Raw genomic sequence first — 24,469 nt, forward strand, 5'->3', positions numbered from 1 at the left:
CCTATGCCTGGAATGCTCCCCCTCCTCATTTTTATCTACAAGAAGCCTTTCCTGATCTCCCTTAATGCTAGTCCTTTCTATCTCTAAATTATCACCCATTCATCCTGTACATAGTTGTTTACCTAGTGAGAATGTCAGCTCCTCCAGGGTAAGGACTATTTTTGCCTCTTTCTATGTCTCTCTCTCTTCCCCCATCTCTCTGTCTGTCTCTTCCTTCCCCCAACCCCACTATCTCTCTCTGTGTATAGTGTTTAAGATGGTGTATATGTGTGTATTTGCATATATCATCTTAAATACTTTATTTACTGATATATATATTAAAATAAAAGTAAATAAATTTAAAAATATTGAGAGGAAATTATGACAAAACTTCAGCAGACAAGAAAATAGCATAGATAATTTAAAATATATTCATACATAAATCCATCCCTAGTGTGTTGAGTAAGAAATTACTGTGTTATTCTCAAGGTAATTAATTTTGTCAGATAATTTTAGGGTTGTGACTTTAAATCTAGATTTAAATGGTCTCCAAATAAAATTCCCAAGTTGGTCTGGAAATTTAGGATAATTTAATTAATATAGAGGGAAGGAATTTAAGGAGAAGGAGGAAAGAGGATATTGGATTTCTTCTACCTGGCCTATGGCTGGGGGAGTTTTAAACTCCCCACCTCTAAGTCTCTGAAGAAGATTAGAGGCTTCTGAGATGAAAAAGTTGGAAAGTAAAGGAGGAAAATTCAGCCAGAAACTCACCACCCAACCGGACAATAGCCACTAGGTTGCCGAAAGGCTCAGCTAACTCTCCACCACCAATCAGGTAAAGAGAGAGAGGGTCCCCCTTGAGGGATGAAAAATCTCAAATATATAGACCTTTCATCCTTGTGTCTCCTCCTCTAAATCTTCACATCTACCAATCATATTAAAGGCTTTTTCTCCAGGACTACCCATACTTTTAGTTCTCACCTTCTTTGATTTGATTATATCTTTAGAGTTACTTAACACTTCTTTGTTAAGTGAGTTACTTGTGAGTTACTTTTTTGTGAGTTACTTGACCTTTTTGTGATTAATTTAACCTTTATAGTTACTTAACACCTTTATGTATTAGATCTAAAAATAGACAGCTTAAAGTTCTAGCTTCACTATAAGGTGAGAACTAAGTACCTTCATTGTTCAATCAGGAGATTACAACTTTATCTTCCCCTAAAATATGGTCTAAGTAGGGTGGAGTAGTTTTTAAAGTTCACAATATCTAAGTTAGTAAAGCTGTTCTTCCCCCCTTCCCCCATCAAGTTCCCTTTAAGACAAGATTACCCCATCCCTCCCTTCTCCCCCTAGGACAAAAAGACACTTGCCTTAGGGAGATTCCACAACTTGATCTGTCTTGGACCCTTTTGTCTTGGGAGTTTCTCTCAGGAGGTCAAGCCCTATAGCTGGAATGATACTCTGTACCTATCATAAAACATCTGACTCATACAGGTAATCCAACCCTGAACTCTTCCTCTCTTTGTATAATATTCCTGTCCTTTATTTCTGGATCAAAACCTCTGTCTCCAACCATTGTAAAAATGCTATAATCCCTTCAGGGAGGCTTGATTTTATCAAGATTCTCCTATAAATAAGGGATTTTTCTGTGAATCTTTGGCCAAATGGTCTTAGGTCAATGACTTGAGTCAGTGCCCCATAGTTCGTGCTCTGTCTGTCTGTCTGTCTGTCTGTCTGTCTCTCTCTCTCTCTTTCTGTCTCTCTCTTCCTTCCTCCCCCTCCCCTCTCTCTTGCTCTCTCTCTCTCTCTCTCTTTTTAAATGATGGTTTCCCCGATCTCTTTTTAATAGTGGTTAAAGAGGGTATACCTTGATGTTTTCAAGGTCCCCTTAAATTTCCTCCTTAAAAAAAAAATTTCCTCTTTATATGCCACAGCTTAGTAGCCTAAGAAATGCTAGTTGATTGACCGACAAGAACCAGAGGGCTTAGGTTCATATCCTACTTCTGGTCTACTTGTGTGATCATGGGCAAATGACTTAACTTCTTTGACCTCAGTTTCTTCATTTTTAGTAGTACTAGTAGTTTTCAGCATTGTCCTAATCATAGCAAGAGCTGATAACTATATAGTTCTTTAAATTTTATAGAACCTTTAAACAACCCTGTAAAGTAGGTACTGTTTTTTTTAAATTATATTTTATTTGATCATTTCCAAGTATTATTCGTTAAAGACATAGATCATTTTCTTTTCCTCCCCCCCCACCCCCCATAGCCGACGTGTAAGTCCACTGGGTATTAGATGTTTTCTTGATTTGAACCCATTGCTTTGTTGATAGTATTTGCATTAGAGTGTTCATTTAGAGTCTATCCTCTGTCATGTCCCCTCAACCTCAGTATTCAGGCAGTTGCTTTTTCTCGGTGTTTCCACTCCCATAGTTTATCCTTTGCTTATGAATGGTGTTTTTTTCTCCTGGATCCCTGCAAGTTGTTCAGGGACATTACACCGCCACTAATGGAGAAGTCCATTACGTTCGATTATACCACAGTGTATTAGTCTCTGTGTACAATGTTCTCCTGGTTCTGCTCCTCTCGCTCTGCATCACTTCCTGGAGGTTGTTCCAGTCTCCATGGAACTTCTCCACTTTATTATTCCTTTTAGCACAATAGTATTCCATCACCAACATATACCACAGTTTGTTCAGCCATTCCCCAATTGATGGGCATCCCCTCGTTTTCCAGTTTTGGGCCACCACAAAGAGCGCAGCTATGAATATTTTTGTACAAGTCTTTGTGTCCATTATCTCTTTGGGGTACAGACCCAGCAGTGCTATGGCTGGGTCAAAGGGTAGATATTCTTTTGTCGCCCTTTGGGCATAGTTCCAAATTGCCCTCCAGAATGGTTGGATCAGTTCACAACTCCACCAGCAATGAATTAATGTCCCTAAAGTAGGTACTGTTTTTATCCCCATTTTATAGATAAGAAAACCAAGACTGAGAGATTAAATGATTTGTCTTCTAAGGTCACAAAACTAGTAAATCAGAAGCAAATTTGGAACTCAGGTCTTCCTGACTTCAAATTCAGCTTTGCATCTGCAATGCCACTTTGTTGGCTTTCATATATAAAGTGAGAGGGATGAAGTAGATGGTCTCTGAGGTCCTCCAGCTCTGTGATGCTGGGACTGCCCTACACTAACCAGTGTTAGATTAGAGCTTAGAATTTCCACATCTCTTTCCTTGGTGGGATAACATGGTCATTGACCAAAGAGGAAGCATCAAGAAAAGAGTTATAATAATATAAGAGATCACAAAATCTACACAATGTTAGTTATGAAAGAAGTTTTGGAGATGATCTAGTGTTTATAGAGTATTTGCTATTTGTCTGGCATTTTGCTAGGTACTTCAAAAGATACAAAATCAGTGTGTCATGGTTCTCCTCCCTCAAGGACATTTTAATGGTAAAAGGTGTGTTTGAAAAAAAGAGTCAGAGGACTTGGGTTCAAATCCTTCCTTTGATGAGTCCTGCCTTCGGGGCTCTAGGCAAATCATTTGACTTCCCTGAACCTCAACTTTCTCATCTATAAATTACAGAGTTTGTATTAGATGGCCCCTGAGGCCCCTTCTACCTCTAGTTCAGTGCTCTTATGTTATGTTGAGTGAAAAATAATTGGGAAACAGAGAACAAAACTAAATGTTACAGTGCTATACTGACCTCAGTTAAAATTCTGGGGAAATGGCAGGGTAAGAAGCCATAAGACAGCCAGAAACCTTATTATTCTCATTTAAAAAATAGTAGAAACATGAAAAAGTAATGAAATTACTAGAAATTTTTGCAGAAGAATTAATATTCACTAATAAAATAATGCAAAAAAATAGCCCTGAAATTTGGAACTATGCCCAAAGGGCGCTAAAAGACTATATGCCCTTTGACTCAGCCATAGCACTGCTGGGTTTGTACCCCAAAGAGATAAGGAAAAAGACATGTGCAAAAATATTCATAGCTGCACTCTTTGTGGTGGCAAAAAAAATTGGAAAATGAGAGTATGCCCGTCAATTGGGGAATGGCTGAACAAATTGTGGTATATGTTGGTGATGGAATACTATTGTGCTAAAAGGAATAATAAAGTGGAGGAATTCCATGGGAACTGGAACAACCTCCAGGAAGTGATGCAGAGTGAGAGGAGCAGAACCAGGAGAACAATGTACACTGAGACTGGTACACTGTGGTACAATCGAATGTAATGGACTTCTCCTTTAGTGACTGTGCAGTGATCCTGAACAACCCGGTGGGATCTCTGAGAAAGAACACTATCCACATTCAGAGGAAAAACTTTGGGAGTAGAAACACAGAAGAAAAACAACTGCTTGAATACATGGGTGGAGGGGACATGGCTGGGCATGTAGACTCTGGGTGAACATCCTAATGCAAACACCAACAACATGGAAATAGGTTCTGATCAAGGACACACGTAATACCCAATGGAATTATGTGTCAGCTATGGGAGGAGTGGGGGGAGGGGAGGAATAGAAAATTATTTTTGTAACCAAGGAATAATATTTGAAACTGACCAAATAAAAAAATTAATTTAAAGAATAGCCCTGGCATAGTATTAAGAGAAGCAGGGGAAAATATCAGGGGAAAAAAGCATTTAAAAATAACATAAAAAGTAGTACAAGCCAAGGAAACAAATGCTGAGAGACAATAAGTGAGAAAAAATCAGGCCCCACCCCAAAATAATAAAAGGAATTAAAATGTATAAAAGCACATTTCAAAAATCCAGGGAAGAATTAAAGAATATTAATAGGAGATGATGACAAAACATTAGCAGACAAGAATATAGTATAGGGAATTTAAAAGCATCATCTACCACAACCAAAAACATGTTTAATACACTTGAAATCAGAGAGGCAGCTTAATCCAAATGAAACAACAAGCTCAAAAAATAAAACAACTGGAAAAATATGTGGAAGTAATGAAGATGAAGAAAGCGACAAACTTGGAGGACATATGAAGGAAAGGAAACCTCATCACTATTGGAATTCCAGAAAATGTCAAAAAAGAAAAGTTTATGATAATGTGTTTTAAGAAATTGTACAGGAAAATATCCATGTAATAAAAAACATGACACACTCGAAATAAAAATACAAACCAAATAATGATGAAATTTATCCAGATTTTAGCAGTCAAGCTTCAAAATTACAGTTACAAAAAATAATTCTTTCAAGCAGCACACACACAAAATTATAATAATGGACCTGCTAGATTTTTCAACAGAAAACCATAAATGACCAAAGGATTTAGAGCATTATAATAAAAAAATTAAAAAAACAAACAAACAACAATCTAAAACATAACCTTTAACTCCTGAAACCAATACCTAAATTTCCTAGCAAATCTAACCATAATTCGGAAAGAAACCCCAAAAATGGACATTTTAAGAACAAAAATACCAAGACCTCAAAGAATTCCTGGAACCAAAATAATAATTCAGAAGAATTTTTTGCAACTGAGCTGCGGAAACACCTGCAGAGTACATTAGAAAAGAAGTACTCCTCACCTCTGATAAATTCAACTGGCGCACGTGTATTGTGTAATGTATGTTTTATCTAAGGAGTAGGTACTAGAAGCTGAGGGAAATCAGAAAGGACTTCATGGAGAAGTTGACATTTGAGCTATCATGAGGGAAATTATTGTCATTTAGTCATTTTTCAATCATGCCCAACTTTGTGTCATCATTTTAGGATTTTCTTTGGAAGGAAACTGGTGTGGTTTGATGTTTCCCTCTGCAGTTTATTTCATAGCAAGGAAACTGAAGCAAACAGGGTTAAGCGATTTATCCAAGATCACACAGCTGCTAAGTGTCCAAGGCCAAATTTGAACTTGGGAAGATGAGGCTGCTTGACTCCAGGCTCAGCATTCTCTTCTCTGGGACACCCAGCTGTGTAAAAAGGAGACTGGGGGGTTCTCAAAGGCAGAGGCTAGGATTTCAGTGATAGGATGTATAAAAGCACAACGAAGTCAAGTCAGGAGCTATGTATGTAGGACACTTTACCTAGGCTGTGTTATGGTGGAAACTACAGAAATATAAATGCATTTAAGTATAGTTAAAAGCTGTTTTGAGGAGGCTAGCATGACCGCATGCTGGGAACCTTAGAGAAAGATTCTGGAATGTGGCAGGAGAGATTTGGAAGGAAACACGACCAACAGGGCTCTCCCTGTCTTAGGGAAGGAGCTGAGCTCTGCTGATCCTGTTTCTACCAGCCTGTGAGTGAGAGAAGGGAAACCTTTTGATTTCTTTGGAAGTACCTTTCCACACCAGAAGAAACCATCCTGAAGAAGATCCTACAAACTCTCAACCCTGACAAAGAACATCGTGGTCCTGAGGCAGTTGTTGGTGTGAGGGCTGAGGGTCAACCTCAGATACGGTCCAGCTGGGTGGAACACCAACATCTAGAATTCATCCTTTTCATCCTGAAACCTGTCACATCCTGATAAATCAACCAGGGAGGATTTATAGGGTCAGGAAGAGGGCTTTGGGGGTTATTAGGAGAAGCAGGGAGGTGTCGGATAGCATCAAGATCCCAAAGACCCCATCTCGCGATGGATTTAGAGGGAAGTGAGAGAATTAGTGATGAGGACATCCTCAATCCTAAATCCTCCCTCTCTATCTTTTGTTTAACCAATAAACGTGTTAGGTTTTATAACAACTTGGAAGACTTAGTTGTGCCCACTATTGTAAGGCCTCAACTGCCTTACTGCACTAAGGGGAAACTGAGGTATCCCTTGGTGGATTATAACATCCACACAACTCAGTATACCCTAGTATTTCAACCGTAAGCAATGTGAAGGGTAGAAGTAAGTAATACAACTAAAGAAAAATAGTTTGAGACCAGTTTAAAAGGTTTTTAATTCAAAATAGAATCTCTATTTAAAGTAATAGGGAAACATTGGAGTTTACTGAGGATAATGACAAAATGTTAGATGTGAATCTCAGAAAATCATTCCTTTTTTAAAAAATTTATTTATTTAGTCAATTTAGAACATTATTCCTTGGTTACAAGAATCACATTATTTCCCTCCCTCCCCTCCCCCCACCCTTCCCACAGTAGACACGCAATTTCATTGGGTATTACGTGTCCTTGATCAGAACCATTTCCATGTTGTTGATGTTTGCACTAGGATGCTCATTTAGAGTCTACATCCCCAACCATATCCCCTCGACCCATGTAATCAAGCAGTTGTTTTTCTTCTGTGTTTCTACTCCCACAGTGCTTCCTCTGAATGTGGATAGTGTTCTTTCTCATAAATCAGGATGATCAGTTGATCAGGATCACTGCATTGCCACTAATGGAGAAGTCCATTACATTCAGTTGTACCACAGTGTATCAGTCTCTGTGGTTAGTGTTCTCCTGGTTCTGTTTCTTTCACTCTGCATCACTTCCTGGAGGTTGTTCCAGACTCCATGGAATTCCTCCACTTTATTATTCCTTTGAGCACAATAGTATTCCATCACCACAATTTGTTCAGCCATTCCCCAATGGAAGAGCATCCCCTCATTTTCCAATTTTTTTGCCACCACTAAGAGTGCAGCTATGAATATTCTTGTACAAGTCTTTTTCCTTATTATCTCTTTGGGGTACAAACCCAACAGTGCTATGGCTGGATCAAAGGGTAGATATTCTTTTGTCGCCCTTTGGGCATAGTTCCAAATTGCCCTCCAGAATGGTTGGATCAATTCACAACTCCACCAGCAATGTATTAATGTCCAGACTTTGCCACATCCCCTCCAGCATTCATTACTTTCCTTTCTTGTCATGTTAGTCAATCTGCTAGGTGTGAGGTGATACCTTAGAGTTGTTTTGATTTGCATCTCTCTGATTATAAGAGATTTAGAACACTTCTTCATGTGCTTATTAATAGTTTTGATTTCTTTGACTGAAAACTGCCTATTCATGTCCCTTGCCCATTTATCAATTGGAGAATGGCTTGATTTTTTGTATAATTCGTTTAGCTCTTTATAAATTTGAGTAATTAGACAGAAAATCATTTTTTAAACAAAAAAAGAAAAAAATTTGTTTTGTTGTGTAGACGTGTGGGGAAATACTAGAGGCAAGAAAACCATTGCAGTAGTCCCAGTGGAGAGGAAATGAGTGCCTGTACTCATGTTGTCTTTGGGTAGAGAAGAAGGGACAGAGGATGGCAGTGCCTTGGAGATAGAAACTTTATAAACCATCATATACAATAGAAATGTCAATTATTGTTATTGTCTTAATGTAAAAGCACCTGTGAGGAGTTTACAAAAATAGCTATAATATTGTATTGGTGAAATTAGTGAATAATAAAATTTGTCTTGAAACACATACTGGCAAACAGTCAAAATATTTGTCTATGTCTTTCTGTCTCTCTCTCTGTCTCTGTCTCTTTCATTGTCTCTGTCTCAGGCAGAAAATTGGTAAGGGTTAGGCAATTCAGGTTAAATGACTTGCCCAGATCACACAGCTAGGAAGTGTCTGAGGTCTGATTTGAACCCAGGATCACCTGGCTCTCTATCCACTGTCCCACCAACTGCTCCAAAAGAATTCTTTTTTTTTTTAAGAAGAAGGAGAGAGTGTATGTGTGTGTGTGTGTAAGTAATATACATATACACACATATAAATATACAAATTATATATGTAGGAGTATATAAACAAAAAAGCATTAAAGATTAATAGCAAAAAAGGAAATATAAATAAATGAGAATAGATTGGAAAGATGGCAGTGACCATCCCAATGGGAAATTAATGAGTTTCTTCAGGATTAATAGCAGAAAAACAAGCAATTTCAGGGTAATATTTATTATTGTTTGATTTAATAAGAGAAAGTAAAATAAGAAAGATCATATGCCCTCCTGAAATGAAACAAGTAACAATTTAGCATAGAATTATAGAAGAAAGGAAGTGCTACATGGTATAAAAAACACTGGATTTTAGAATCCAAAAACTCAAATTTCATTAATACCTCTGCTATATAGTACTAGTCACAACCTCTCTGACATTGTTTCCCAGTCTTTAAAATGGGGTGATAATGGAAACTACTATCTCACATCTTATTGTGAGATTCAAATAATATATATCCACATACATTCATGGGTGTATGTATATTGATTGATACATAAAGGGCTTTGTAACCTTAAAGTACTATACATATATGAGCTATCAATGTTATTATTTTTATCATTATTATTAACTGTCAATGTGCCTAGGCAAATAACTTCATTATTCCCATCATTTTTTCCCTTATCTTTAAAATTAAGGAGTTGGATCTAATAATGCCTATTTACCTTCAAGCTCTAAGTCCTCTGAACTAGTCAAAATGTAAAACTACTAAGTCAAATGTCAACAGAGTAAACACTCCTCCACCCACCCCCAACCCTTCAAGAAATTCTAGAATGGATTAAAAAACAGAATGCATGAACAACAGAACATGTTGTCTACAGGTAATACAATTATACAAAATGATCCCACAACTTTAAAGTGAAAGAATGGATATTATCTTATAACTACCTAAAAAAAATCTGAATTTGCACTGTTTACAACTGAGAAGGCTGAAATCAAACCAGAAAATTAATAGATATAAACAAGGAAATGATAGATGCTTAGGATACTACTGATAATGAGTGTATGTTGATTTTGGACATATATGCACCAAGCAATATAAGCACCTAAATTGATAAAGGAAGAGTTCACATTCTTACAGACAGGAATAGTTAGGAAATTAATTGCAGAAGAATAAAACAACTCATGATATTTAGATGATAAATCTAACAAAGGTATAAATTAAAGCAAAATTGCATTTTTCAATCTTGTTGAAATGAATTTAATCACGATGTGGTGAAAATTTAATGGGGAAAAAATAAATATTTTAAAAATATAGGAATCACGGAAATTAAAGATGTTCTTAGTCACAGAGAAGTCGTAAATACATTTAAAAGGATAGGAATTTAAAATGCTATATGTATTACACAGTATGAAAAAATGAGAAGCCAGCAATGATAATATGATCATATGTCTGCATTGAATTTAATTAGGGTTTAGGTTTTAACATCATATAAGTTGGATCCTGCTATGATAAAATATGATGAAATTCAGTACTTCTGATAACTAAATGCCCTTAGATTTTAAGCTCTTAAGAAAACAGATTATAGTGATGTCATAACGTTAATGAGATGAAACAAATTAATATAAAGCAACACTCACTCATACATCTCTTGCATGTGGCATTGATCATAAGAACAAGGTTCTCTGATGAGAGCATTACTTTGCACATTTTTAACACGAGGGCACATGAGTGGTTGAGTTGTTAGCTTATTCTGTTATAGCACTTCATGTCCTCATACTCTGCTCACCAGCTGTGTTTACTTTTTCATTTGAAATGTAGTTTTTCAAGTTTATCTGCCTTTTCTCTCTGTGAAATTTCTTCTTAAGATTAACTAACCAATTTAATGGAATAACAATGAAGAGTTAAATTCTTTATTGAACTTTTGGATCCTGAAATAAGAATACTGATATTTGGACCTATTTCTTACTGGAAGATTTGCCAAGGAAATATAGATATCTCTGTATTTCTATCTCTATATGCACTTCCATTATTTATTTACAAAAAGTTATTTCTATTTTTTAATGCTTAGTAGATTCAGAAGAAACTAAATCCTCCAGTATTGTTTGACCTGCTACTGAGCTATTTTTTGATAATTTATTAATAAATCATTAGTGTTTTTTTTAAATGATCTAAAATTCTTTATTGAACTAGATCAGGCCACTTACAACAACTAGTCACTTAAGTATATTTAGTTATTTGGACATCAGGTAGAAAAACAGCAGAAGGATGATTGGATATCTGAATTTCATTTTCATTTTTTAATGGGCTATGTTCATTGACAAGATTTATGTCACAAAATGTCTGTTCTTTCAGACTCTTGGGGATTATTTTGTCATCTATTCTATAAGAGAGACAGAGACAGAGAGAGATAGAGAGAGAGAGAGAGAGAGAGAGAGAGAGAGAGAGAGAGAGAGAGAGAGAGAGAGAGAGAGAGAGAGAGAGAGAGAGGAAGCTGCAAGAAATTTTTGTGGTTATGTGATCTTCATGTAATAGGCCTGTTCCCTTTTCCCCACCATTCTCTATCATCCACTTCATTAACATTTTCATTTCTGCCTCATTTATCATTTTTTCTCTTAGTCTTTTTTTTTTAATAAACCTCTCCATTGTATTGATTGATGCAAAGTATCCTTTTGGGGCTTGTCTATTTCCAAACTGAAGGTTGGGGTAAAAGTCAGAATTAGAGTTAGTGTTATAGTTGAAGTTAAATGGAACATTATGAAGCTAAATAGCTTCATAATTAAATTAGTTTTTATTAGTGAATATAGAATACTATTTAGAATTTGACCCAAAGGGTGATAAAAGAATGTCTACTGTTTGATCCAGCCATAGCACTGCTGGGTCTGTACCCCAAAGAGATAATGGGGGAAAAAGACTTGTACAAGAATATTCATAGCTGTGCTCTTTGTGGTGGCAAAAAAAATTGGAAAACGAGGGGATGCCCATCAATTGGGGAATGGCTGAACAAATTGTGGTATATGTTGGTGATGGAATACCATTGTGCTCAAAGGAATAATAAAGTGGAGGAATTCCATGGAGACTGGAACAACCTCCAGGAAGTGATGCAGAGCGAGAGGAGCAGAACCAGGAGAACATTGTACACAGAGACTAATACACTGTGGTATAATCGAACGTAATGGACTTCTCCATTAGTGGCGGCGTAATGTCCCTGAACAATTTGCAGGGATCTAGGAGAAAAAAACACTATTCATAAGCAGAGGAGAAACTGTGGGAGTAGAAACACCGAGGAAAAGCAACTGCCTGAATACAGTGGTTGAGGGGACATGACAGAGGAGAGACTCTAAACTAACACTCTAATGCAAATACTAACAACATGGCAATGGGTTCGAATCAAGAACACATGTGACACCCAGTGGAATCATGCGTCAGCTACGGGGGGTGGGGGAAGGAAAAGAAAATGATCTTTGCCTTTAATGAATAATGCTTGGAAATGATCATATAAAATATTATTTAGAATTTGATCTGAATGTATAAATTAAACTAGTATATCAGGAAATTTAGCCTTACTCTCCCAAAGCAAAAATGAACACATCTCTCCACCAAGGTTCTAGGGATATCCCTGACACCTGAAGGTATTTATTGCTTCTCTAGTGCTATCACAACTCAAACCCCCATTCCAATGTGTTCACCCTCTCCCCATGATTAGCCATCTGTGACTAGCATTTAACTAGAACATTTAACTATTGGTTAAATTTAACTACCAGTTCCTAGTTCCATTTAACTTCATATTTACTTCATAATATTGGAAAAATCCAAATCCAAATTTTCCCCCATAATACTTCAGGGGTACACCCTTCCCTGTACCACCTGGGTCTATGGGGAGAGTAGGCTAAGAGTTAGTAGTTTCTACATAGCATGGGTTCCCCCCAAGCTCACTTCCAAATGAGACATCTCTGCTACTGCTTCCCTGGATCCTAGAAGCTAGTGTTCAAAACCCAGCACAAACTCTACTCCTGGACCTCCTGATGCCTCACTCAGCTGATCAGTTTAAACTCATTAGAGCATCAACTCCCATCTCTTTCACCTATAATAAAAGCATATGCCAGATATCAAGACAAAGACCTTTTTTTGGTCCGGTGCATTTTTTGTCAAGTCATTTGTCATTCCTTTTGTAGTACTTTCAATCTAATAAGAATTGCTACAATTTTTTTAAAGAAATATTTTTTCAACTTATCAGACTCTCTTTGTACTGAAACACCTAGAGTCTATGGTTCATAATTCTTAGAAAAAAATTACTATCATACTACTAACAAATAAATGCCATATTAACCATATTTTTAAAGCAGACAAAAAATTGAGCTTTTTGTATTTAGATATCTGACATTGCTACATTTCCACTTTTGAGAAGTATACCTATGAATCTATTGTAAAAGCCCCAGAAAGGAGCTGAAATTGAATGACAGTAACCATTGCCACTTTTTAATACATTAGAGGATTTGGATAGGGACAATCTCAATTCCTCTCAAATAACAAGGACAGAAAATAACCTCTAAAGATGTATTGCATTCACTAATTGGAATTTCACGTGTATAACAGGTATAACACTTTGGTCCTTTTATATAAAAAATGCTTACTGTAAGAACCTTTAGAGGGTTTTAAAACCCACTTCCTATTTACTTGTGCTACTCATTTTTAAAAGTATTTTTCAATTAGAAGAAAAAACAAGTGGCCATTGTGAATCCTTGCATTCTGATTGACAAATACCCTTATTGTAAACCTGGATTTTTTAAAGAAAACTTGTGAGTATTATTGTTTACCTTTTTTCTTAACATTAACAAATTAACAAATTCTTTCAAAGTAACACTTTTATAATAGATTGTAGTTAGAATAGAAAATACCAAACAGTTTCATCATGACATCCCTTTCTTTTAATAGAGAGGTGAGGGACAGAGATTGGACAACCAGATGACTCATCAAATTGCTCTTGTGTTAAAAAAACAACAAAATAAAGTCAAGTTAAAGCTGAAGGATGATATAGAAGTAGAGGGAGTCATTTTTCCTGGTAATGAACTTTTAAATGAATATTTTGTGATTGTAGAAGTTTTTGAACCACCAGGCAATTTATTGTATTATTATAAATATGGAATTTTTTTAAAAAGCTACTTGTTGGCTTCAAATGGGAAGGCCCTGAAACTTCCTCCTAAAAGTGCTGTCTCTTGCCCTATTGCCAACAAACTGAATGAAATCACAAGAGAAGGATTAAGTCAACCTTAGCACCTTTTGAATATGCCTCTAGCTCTGACTGCAGCCATATTCAGAGAAGCTTCTGTTACATGGTTAGGAGACAAGAATCAGAGTTACAGAGCATGACTTCCACCCCCCAATCTCACATGGGAATTTATTATCAATCAGGCATTCTGCACCTGAGGACTCTTGGCTTTATCCTGGCTCGGTGAAAGCGAGTCCCAGACCCCCCATAATTAGGAAACTCTTAACCCTCTGTTTTAAATAGAATAACTTGGAGGGATAATAAATAGATATCTACTGTGTCTCTGTGATGCTTTAAAGAATCTGAGGTGTTAAGCATTCCTACATAGTTTTTTAGTATCAGTATTCCTCACAGATTCAGATGCCTTTGCATCCTTTCTTCATCATAGACATAGATTTACCTCATTTGTAGTTTGAAGGGGAAGGTAGGTGTCTAAGTGGATAGAATGTCCTGGATGGAGTCAGGAAGGCCTGGGTTTAAATGTAACTTCAGACCCTTACTAGCTATGTGACCCTGGGCAAGTTATTTAATTCTGTTGGTCTCAATTTCCTCATGTAAAATGAGCTGGAAAAGCAAACGACAAACCACACCAGTATCTTTGCCAAGAAAATGCCAAATGATGCAGATGAAAACATAGGGTTTATCATTTATTTATTTGGGTATATGATTTGGGGTTTTGATTTTATAAGATTATTTATTTACAAAAATGAATAATATGGAAATGTGTTTTGCATGATGATAAATTTAAATTAAAAGAATGCCAAATGGGGGATGAAGAGTTGGACATGACTGAAAAATGACTGAACAACAACAAAAATAATCCTCTTTGTTGGATTTGGAGGATGGAATTTGACTTTGTTATATATTTGATTTAATATACATATATGATATTAGTTATAGAATATAATAATATATAACATAATATATTAAGATAGGGATTGGATCTATGAATTCCCATGTAAGGAATCCTCTATCTTCTCTTCAAACTGATAGTCTTTGAGAATTGCCTAAAGCATTGGGAAGTTAGATATCCTCAGTTAATATGTGTTAGAGGCAGGACTGTTCTCCCTGGGTCTTCCTGACTTTGAAGACAGCTTTCTATCCACCATATTACAGCCACCTCGATATCAATTAGAATAAGTTAAAAATCTAAATATGAGTTCCTATACCATTTGAGAGATGAGTTTGAGTTTTTTCAGTCAGACAGCCTGTGGGCATGCATCCTAGGTTTCATAAAGTAGCAATGTGTTTTTCAGTCTGTGCTTTAAAGTCATCCTGCCAAAAGCCACCCCAAGTGGAACAACAGAGAAGACATATCAGGCCTGTTCCAGATGTCCCTGGCATCAACCATATGCTGTCATTCCTTCTCCATGTGTGACCACACTGTTTCTCCTCCCCTCTTGACATTCTCCAGAGCAATTGATTTTCAGATCACAGTTGAAAGTATCAGATGAAATCATGGCTGAATGTGGTGTGAAACGTGGCTTTCCTCTTAACTGATCACTAGCTAATTTGACCTACTTTTCTGAGCACTTTAAAGGATTCTGCCCAGTGTAGGGACAAGGCTGCAAAAACTGTCAACTTTAGAACTCCCAATAAAGTAAAGATTTCAGCCGGCCTCCTCCCCATCTGCTTTGCCTTCCCACAACTACCCACCAAATGTGAAAAAAAAATCATTTTAGGATTTTTTAGTTTAAAACTTTTATTATCCAAATTTGAAAACCTGAGATTTTCTATAGATTCATTTCACAGAACTTTGAAAATAAAAATATCTACCTGGAAACTCATTCTGACCAAGTATCTTTATAAGATTTGTAATCATTACATTGACATCCTAACTCATTTCTGTGAGGACTTTCTAAGTGGAGATTCAAGATCTTTGTATAAAAATTTTTTTTAAATTTCTTTTAATTAAATTTTTTTTCCAAGATGATAAAACTTCTTTGGAAAAGAGGCTGTTATATTTAAGACAGTGTTACTGTCAGTTATCTTGCTTGTTGTTTTAGACACTAATTTTAAAGGGATGACTTTTTTAAAAGAATGCATTTCCTGTGTAACAAAATGAAACCTCATGCAGAAGTGAAATGGGGCTCTTTTTGTGAAGAGTCAAGAGTGAACTGTAGTGGGAAGAACAATAAACTTTCCTTCTGCCAAAACTTAGCTACAGCAGAAAAGTTTGACCTGATGAAAGGTTGGATTCATTTAAATGGTTACGTGGGCTGCCTAAGACCAAAATCTTGTTCACAAAACAACAGTAACAACTTGAGCTATGTTGATTTTTTTATATGAGAAAAAACCAGAATTCTCATGAGAATATTCATTTTAGTATTGCATGGTTATCCTGTTACTAAGAATCTGCTTTCAAATATAAATATTTAATCTATAGTCACTATTGTAAGTTGCAAGTAGCCAATGATGCCTCCCAAATAAAGCTAATTGGTTCCAGGCAAACTTCTCCCAAGACTTTTTCTATTGTAGAATATAGTTTACTACTCACTGTGAATTTGTATTGTACTTATATTACTTGTTATCAAAAGCCACCCTATATCTGATTTGAGTTACCTATCACTAAAGTTATTTTATATTTTTTACATTAGATTATTTTGGCAAATCTAACTCAGAACTGAAAATTCCAAGAATTAATTCATGCTGCAGTGAAAAGAGGCTTGGATTTGGAGTCGGGATCTAGGCTTTAAATTCTAGTTTTTTGTCATGTTCCACATATGTGATCTTTGGCAAATCATTTTGGGCTTCTGTTTCCTTATCTGTAAAATTGGGAAGTTGGACTTTCAGGTCCTTCCAGGACTAAAACTATGTCCTATAGATTATTAATAATGAATCACTTTTTGGGGTGTCCAGATCTGCGATTTCATAGGGATCTCCTAGTAAGGAAATTCTTTCTTCCAATGCTGATTGTCAGCTGCTCTGTAGCTTATAACCTTAGTGTTCTCTGGGGGCGTGAAGGAGTTAGTTACTTGCCCAAGGTCAGACAACAGGTAAGATTCAGAGGCAAAACTTGAATTCAGGTTTTCCTCATTTTGAGTTAAGCTCTCTAACCACTACTATCCCAACTTTCCCCTCCTTGCTCTAGAATAAAGACTACAATATCCTTTAGAAAAACCACCAAAAGCATATGTGAATTTTTTAAAATCCTTACCTTCTGTCTTAGAATCAATATGAGTATCAGTTCCAAGGCAGAAGAGTGGTACAGGCTGGGCAATGGAGATTAAGCAATGTGCCCAAAGCCCCACAGCTTGAAAGTTTCTGAGATCAGATTTGAACTCAGGACCTCCTGTCTCCAGGTCTGACCCTCTATCCACTGAGACACCTAAAACCACCTAAAACTACCTGTGATGATTAAGTTTTTAAACCAGCCTACCCCAGGTTTAGGGATTTTTTTTTATTTTCATAACTGTATGCTTTGTGCTCTTAAACCTAACCAGAGCTTTATTTAATAATAGAGTTGCAGTTTCTCTTCTCAATTAAACTTTTCTGAACTTTTAGTACAAGAAGAAATTTCATTTCCTAATGGTTGGTTGTGTAGAAATTTAAGGGTTTTAGCAGAACCACTGGACCCACTCAGTATTTGTCAATCTGTGATGAATAGTTCAATCATCTTCATTTTCCTTCAACATGAGGGAAAAAAAAGGAAAATGACCAACTTTTTTTTTATTTATTCCTTCCTCCCATATAACTGAAATCATATGATTACAAAAGCTAGTCAATCATTCTCATTCATTCTAGGATGATTTTGGGTGGAAACTTTAATCCTCAAAGGATATTACTTGACAAAGTAATCTGTATTTAGTATTTAGGGGTAGATTTTCCTAAGCATGCAACAGCTTTTATTTTTCTCCCCCCTTTTTTCCTCTACCTGCACTCTATCCTGATTATACTGGAAATTTCTTTACCACTGTTTCATATTCATGTCCAAATGCATCTTCTTACACATACACCCCAAACCAAACTTCTTTATATTTTGTGTGTGTCCCAAGAGACTTTGACAGTCTGGTGGAGCCCTTGGACCCTCCCCACTTCCAGCTCAAAAATCATGTGTGGAAAACAGATGGCTGTCTACATATAATTTGTCCATATAACCAAATCTTTCAAGAGTTTTTTGCTGTATTTCTGATGCTGTTTGGGTATGTGTTCTGATGTTTCCCCCTCTGCTTCTTTTACTCCAAAGTATTTTAAAAGTATAACAATTTATCTGCATTTTGCTTGTTATTTTTTGGTGGGGGGGGTCATATTCTTGTGAGAATTTCTAGTAATTTGGAATTATTTTGTTTGTATGTTTCCAGTGCAGTTTTTAACATAGAACATGAAAAGCAGGCTACCTTGCAATTTTTTACTCCACTGCCTTCTTGAAATGCCAGATATATGTAATTTATGGGTTACTTAAAGACTTTGCCTGTTCCCAAATCTACCTCCTATTAAAGTTATCATGATCTTAAACTTATACCATTAGAAATCACTGCTAGATTATAAGTGGTGTAGAGAGCAGGTATACCTGCTCTGGTTTATAAATTAGATCATCAGAATAGTAAAAACTTGTGATATAGGTGACTCAGTGGATAGAGTGCTAGGCCTAGAGTCAGGAAGGCCTGAATTCAGATTTGACCTCAGATATGCATACTAGCATGTAACCTGGGGTAAGTCACTTACCTCTGTTTGCCTTAATTCCCTGGAGAACGAAATGGCAAACCACTCAAGTATTATTGCCAAGAAAACCCCAGATGGGATCATAAAGAGTCAGCCAAAACTAAACAACAACCACTCCTCCCAAGGATATTTTTCATTCTGTATAGGAAATATTGAAATAGAAAATAATATTTAATTGTTTGCTTGATTTAACTATTTCTGGTAAAAATGAACAAGAATAATAAGTAGTAAAATATTTGACTTGTTTTATTAAAATATTAATATGAATTAAAAATTGATATTAAATTATATATAGCAGAAGGGGGGAGGGAAAGGAGTATATTTGGGAACTGAACCTGTATTTTTATTGGTGTAGAGAACATGTAGATTATGAAATTCACTTTTTTCCCCAAAGCAAGTCAGTAGCTTTTCTGCAATTTCAAATCTAAGATTTTCCAGAGCACTGAGTGGTTCTTTGATTTGCTCTGATCATTACAATACATTTTGGAGAAAATATTTGAACCCAGTTCTTCTTCCTTGGCTCCAAATAGGATTCTTTATCCATAATACTAAATAGCTCCATAGCAAAATGGCATGTAAGTCATTTAAAATATTTGGTGTATATATTTATTGTTTGCTTAGTTTCTAATATTTTAATTTTTATGTTCAATCAGACTCTCAAAATTTGATTTTATACAAATATGTGTTTGTTTGTATTATAGTCCAAGGAAGAAGCATGGTTGTTTTCACATCCTTATTTTTAAAATGCTTGTCAAATGAGCAAGTGCCTTTAGAATGAATTACAATGTACAAAATGTACAAATGTACAATGTACAAAACAAAACCAAGCATTCTTGTATAGCCATAATGAGGACCAGTTTTCAAGAAGCTTTTATGTTAAGAATATTTTGTGGGGGGCAGCTGGGTAGCTCAGTAGATTGAGAGCCAGGCCTAGAGACTGGGAGGTCCTAGGTTCAAATCTGGCCTCAGACACTTCCCAGCTGTGTGACCCTGGGCAAGTCACTTGACCCCCATTGCCTAGCCCTTACCACTCTTCTACCTTGGAGCCAATACACAGTATTGACTCCAAGATGGAAGGTAAGGGTTTAAAAAAAAAAGAATATTTTGTGAACTTTGAGAGAATTAAGTCCTCTTAATTCAATAATTGCAAATACTTTTAACTTAATTCCATTTTTAAGGAAATTTTTTTTATATTGCTAGCTGAGTAAGAAAGAATTGATGAATAGGGAAGAATTCTCTCTTCAGTGTCATAAAATGGTAACGCAGTTTTGCTACAGAATTCCTAATTTACTATATCACTATGTCATGGTCTCTTCAGATGTGGAATGAGGTTGAAGTGGTCCATGCTATTCTGAAACAAAATTTTAGGATATTACTTAGATTTAGACTTGAGAAAAAGACTATATTTAACCCTGTCAGAATGTAATTTCTACTTTGTAAATAAATGAATATTAAATTTCATTGTTTTATTAAATAATTCATTATTTAATCATTTAAGTTTATTATATTTGCTTATGAATTCTAGATTATCAAGTGAAATTTGCCTCTAAGCACGCCACACTGAGTTTATAACTCCTTTTTTCTTTCTTAATACTGGGTCCTTCAATTGAAATCAATGTGCACATACTAAATATGCTTTAAAAAGTCAGTGAACACATATAGAATATATTTTATAGCAGCACTTTGATGATAGCAAAGAAATTGAAGGAAAAGGGATGATACCCATTGATTAGGTAATGGCTGAACCAATCATAGTATGTGAATGTAATCTGGGAAATAAAAAATAATGAAAATTAAAAACGGAGAGAATTACATGAAAGGCTAAAATGAAAATAGCATGACTAGGGGAACCATTTACACAGAAATAGCACAAAGGAAAACAACTTTGAAAGAAATCAATGGTGTTTACCATTTTGACTTCAGATGAATGATGGTAAGATCTCAGCCAGGAAGAAATTGACTATAGGTGTGGAAAGATGCATAGACTGGCAGACATAGCCAATGTGTTGGTGTGTGTTTCTCTGCCTCACTTCTTTGCCACAAAAGTGAGTTTTATTGGTGGAGATTTTGCCACTGGGAAATGACAGTGATGGGAAAAAAGCAGTCAATAAACCTTAATTTGCCAAATCCATTATTTCTTCCTAAAAAAAGAAACCTTAGACTTTGCTGCAATTAAGTGCCTATACTCAGATCTTAACAACACAGTAAATGATTCATTGAAATGACTGAACTTCATATTTTTAAAGTATAAATGTTCCTATAAATAATGCAGTGGGATGTGATATTCGTTCCTCCCTTGGTTTCTATGACAATGTATTTTCCTCCTACAACTTTTACCATTCTCTTGTTTTCTTCATTTTGGCTCTTTTCTGACCTCTTCATGTTAGATTTCTCTGCTTTGATAATATAAAATGTTCTCATTACTTAAATTCTCCTGAATCTTCAAACTCATCCTCATTCCTAAACTCTAGCCTTGTATTTCCAACTGTCTTCTTTCTGTAGTGATATGTCTCACCAGTCATTCATTCATTTATGTCCAAAACTAAATATAATTTTCTCCAAAAACATATTCCTCCTTATGAGTTTATACTTCTGTCTATGGTACTATTTGTTTAGTCACCACATGTTCAAACTACTGGAATTTATCTTTTATTGTTTTTCTTTACTGGCTACATCCCAAATATCAAAATAACAAATAAAATGTTAAAATAGTAAATAATTTCATTGTAACAAATAGTATTTGTCTGTTCAGTATGACTTTAAGAATGATAGTATAAATACAACACAATAATTTGTTATTTCTGACTATAATAGTATATAGTTTTTTATTACCCACCAGAGACATATTTTGCTACTAAAAGCCTGTGAGATCTAAGAACATTTCAGAGAAATTTCAGCAGAACTTACTCAGAAAAGTAAAGCAAGGCAGATTCATTTCTCCAAGATTGCTTAATGATGCTGATTTTTTCTCATTTTTATAAGTGTTTATAAATATTTTTGTGATAATTTATGGGGCATCAAAAATGTCATAAACCATAGCTGTGGCAAAAATGTCATAGCCATTTTGTGGCTCTTCAGTTGTTTCAGTAATGTCCAACTCTTCATGACCCTATTTGGACTTTTCTATATATTGATGTCGTTTTCCATTATCTTTTCCAGCTCATTTTACTGATGAGAAAACTAAGGCAAACAGTTAAGTGACTTGCCTAGAGACACAAAGATCGTAAATGTCTGAGGCTGAGTTTGAACTGAGGTCTTCCCAACTCCATGCCCAGAAGTGCTCTAGCTGTCCTGTCATATTCACTTTAGTTAAGGCTGAAGTTTATATTTCTAAAAGGCCCCAATTAAATTATAAGTATATAGGAGTTTGGGCAAGATAAAAGGAATGAAAGATCCTTCTTTGTCAGTCTCCCCAACTAAATAGCAAACAGGAATAGAAATTTATACTTGTGATTTCCTTGTTTAGGGAACTCCCCAGGAAGAAATTCCCTTTGCCACTGGAGGTCAGAAACTGCTCTGCATTTTATACTCTTAGAGAATTACCTCGGGCTTGAAAAGATTAACTTTCCCAGGGTCATACAGACAATATGTATCAGAGTTTGGATTTGAAACTAAGATTGAAGAATAGGAATCTTCTTGAGAATAGGATTGGCTCTCAGTCAAACTATGCTTTTCTATTGTTCAATAAGACATGTCATATTGATAACCCTTAAAAAAAAAAAAAGCAAAGTAGATCTACTGTTAGTATAGAAAGGTCTAGTATCTACAGTAGAAATTCTTAAACAGTAAAAAAAAAAAAGATAAGTCGATAACAAAAATCAACAACATGGAAAAATTGGTGGAAATGTGATTAAAGGAATGGAATAAATGGAAAACAAACTCGGACTGAAAGCAAATTACCAGAACATGAGGCAAAACAAGTATACCTCAGCTTTAAAAAAAAAATTATAACTGACAAGCAAAGATTACAGGAAAAAAAGATAAGGAGTAATTTGAACGTTATCTGATTACCAAAAAATTTCAAAGAAACAAAAGTCTAAGCACTATTTTTTAGAAAATCACTCAAGAAAGCTTCCTGGAAATAGAGATTTAGGCATGAACTAAAGATCAATAGAAGAATTAGATGCCCTCAGAAAGAAATAGTGAGATTTAGTCATGAACTAAAGATCAATAGAAGAACTAGATGCCCTCAGAAAGAAAACCCAAGAAAAGATGACAAAGATGACTATGACAAAGATCATAGTCAGGCATGATATAAAAGGGAAAAAAGAAAACAAAAAATGTAATCATTGTTACTGACTTATATAATTGGAATTCACCTTTAAAAAGAAAACATTGCAGAAAGGATTTTAAAGAATATTATATCTATTATTATATTGCCTGTAGGAAATATATCCAATACAAAAGAAGCCATAATTTTAAAATGAGAATTTAGGAGAGAAATTTTAACATGCATCTTCTACTTCCTGAAAATTTAGAGTTGTAGTCACAATTTTTGGATAAAGCTGATTTGAAGTAAAAGATTGAGAGATGAATATTGAAGACATCATGATTAAAAAACCATTGACAGTCAAAAATATATCATTCTAAATATGTATTTTATACATATTCAAATGATGGCAGAATAACATTCTCAAGGGAAAAAATAGCTAAATTACAAAAGAATCCATAGAGAAAAATACTAAGCTGATTTTAATATCCCTATTGTATATAAAATAAACCAAGTCAAACAGGAATGTATACAAGAAAGAAGGTAATGAAGCAGTTAAAGAAATAAAATCCTAGAAATAAAAAATTTGATATTCATTAGAAGAGAACTGAACTTACTTTTCATTCAAATGTGAATTGAACAATAAAAATTATGTTTTAAAACAAAACAAACTTATAAACAAATTTGGAAAAGTAAATGTTTTAATCAGCAAAGAAAATGTGATTTTCAAAAAGATGAGGACCTAAATACAGACTACAAAAATTCTCTCAGAACAATTTTTAAAAATAGATAGATAAAATAAAATTATATTGAGGATGACAGTAGCACAACATAACAAAATGTACGAGATTCAGCTTAAATAGTTCTTTTAAGAGAATTGCTTCCCTGATTGCTTTTATCAAGAAAAGAGAGGGAAAAAAAGATTAAGCTTAATCTTCAACTTAAAAAAAATTTAATATACTAACAAATTAATACATCAAAAAAAGTTCAAAGAACAAAAAAATCCCTAAAATCAAAGGACAGATTAATAGAGATAAAAGAAAAAAACAATTAATAAACAAAAGCTTAATAACCAAAACAAGAGGGGCTAAGGATTTTTTAAACCCATAAAAATTGATAAAGTTTTAGCTAATTTAGCCAAAAAGAGAGGAAAACCATAAATATAACAGCAAAAATAATAGTAACAACAGTAATGATAATAATAAACCATGTTATTTTTATCAGTAAATGCAGAAAAAAGATTCTTTTATATTAAGAACGCTAAAAAGAATGAGTGGCAGAATTTTCCCTTGAAATGCTAGAAAGTCTTTTAAGGTTCTATTTTCACCTAAGAGCTAGTAGTGTTATATACAATGAGGAATCTTTAGTACCTTTCCCACTCAGAAAAGAGATTAAGAATAGCATTGAGCAAATAGAAGCAAATTAATCTAATCCTTTGGGGATGCGATGCCTAAATATGGAAAAAAAACAAGTAACAAAAATGTGTAGCTTTTGATCCAATAGTCCCACTACTAGAATTTTGCCCCAAGGATGCTATTAACATGAGAAAAAATCTGTCATTTCAGAAATATTCCTAATGGTACTACTCTGTGTTATATATTAAAAAATTAATTGAGGGAATAGCTAAAAATAGTGTTATATGAATATAATGGAATATTACTGTACCTCAAGAAATTTGAAGAATTCAAAGAAATATCAGAATATTTTTATAAGTATTGCAAAGAGAAAAAATCTAGAACTAAAAGAATGATATACATCTT

General features: G+C 34.9%; 1 protein-coding gene across 2 annotated transcripts in view; it reads left to right on the plus strand.

The window, feature by feature from the left end:
- Positions 1-24,469, plus strand: part of SPIDR (scaffold protein involved in DNA repair) — a 627,114-nt gene that overhangs the window by 533,565 nt on the left and 69,080 nt on the right. The window lies entirely within an intron of this gene.

The sequence above is a fragment of the Monodelphis domestica genome, chromosome 3, assembly GCF_027887165.1.
Source record: "Monodelphis domestica isolate mMonDom1 chromosome 3, mMonDom1.pri, whole genome shotgun sequence".
NCBI classification, from domain to species: Eukaryota; Metazoa; Chordata; class Mammalia; order Didelphimorphia; family Didelphidae; genus Monodelphis; species Monodelphis domestica.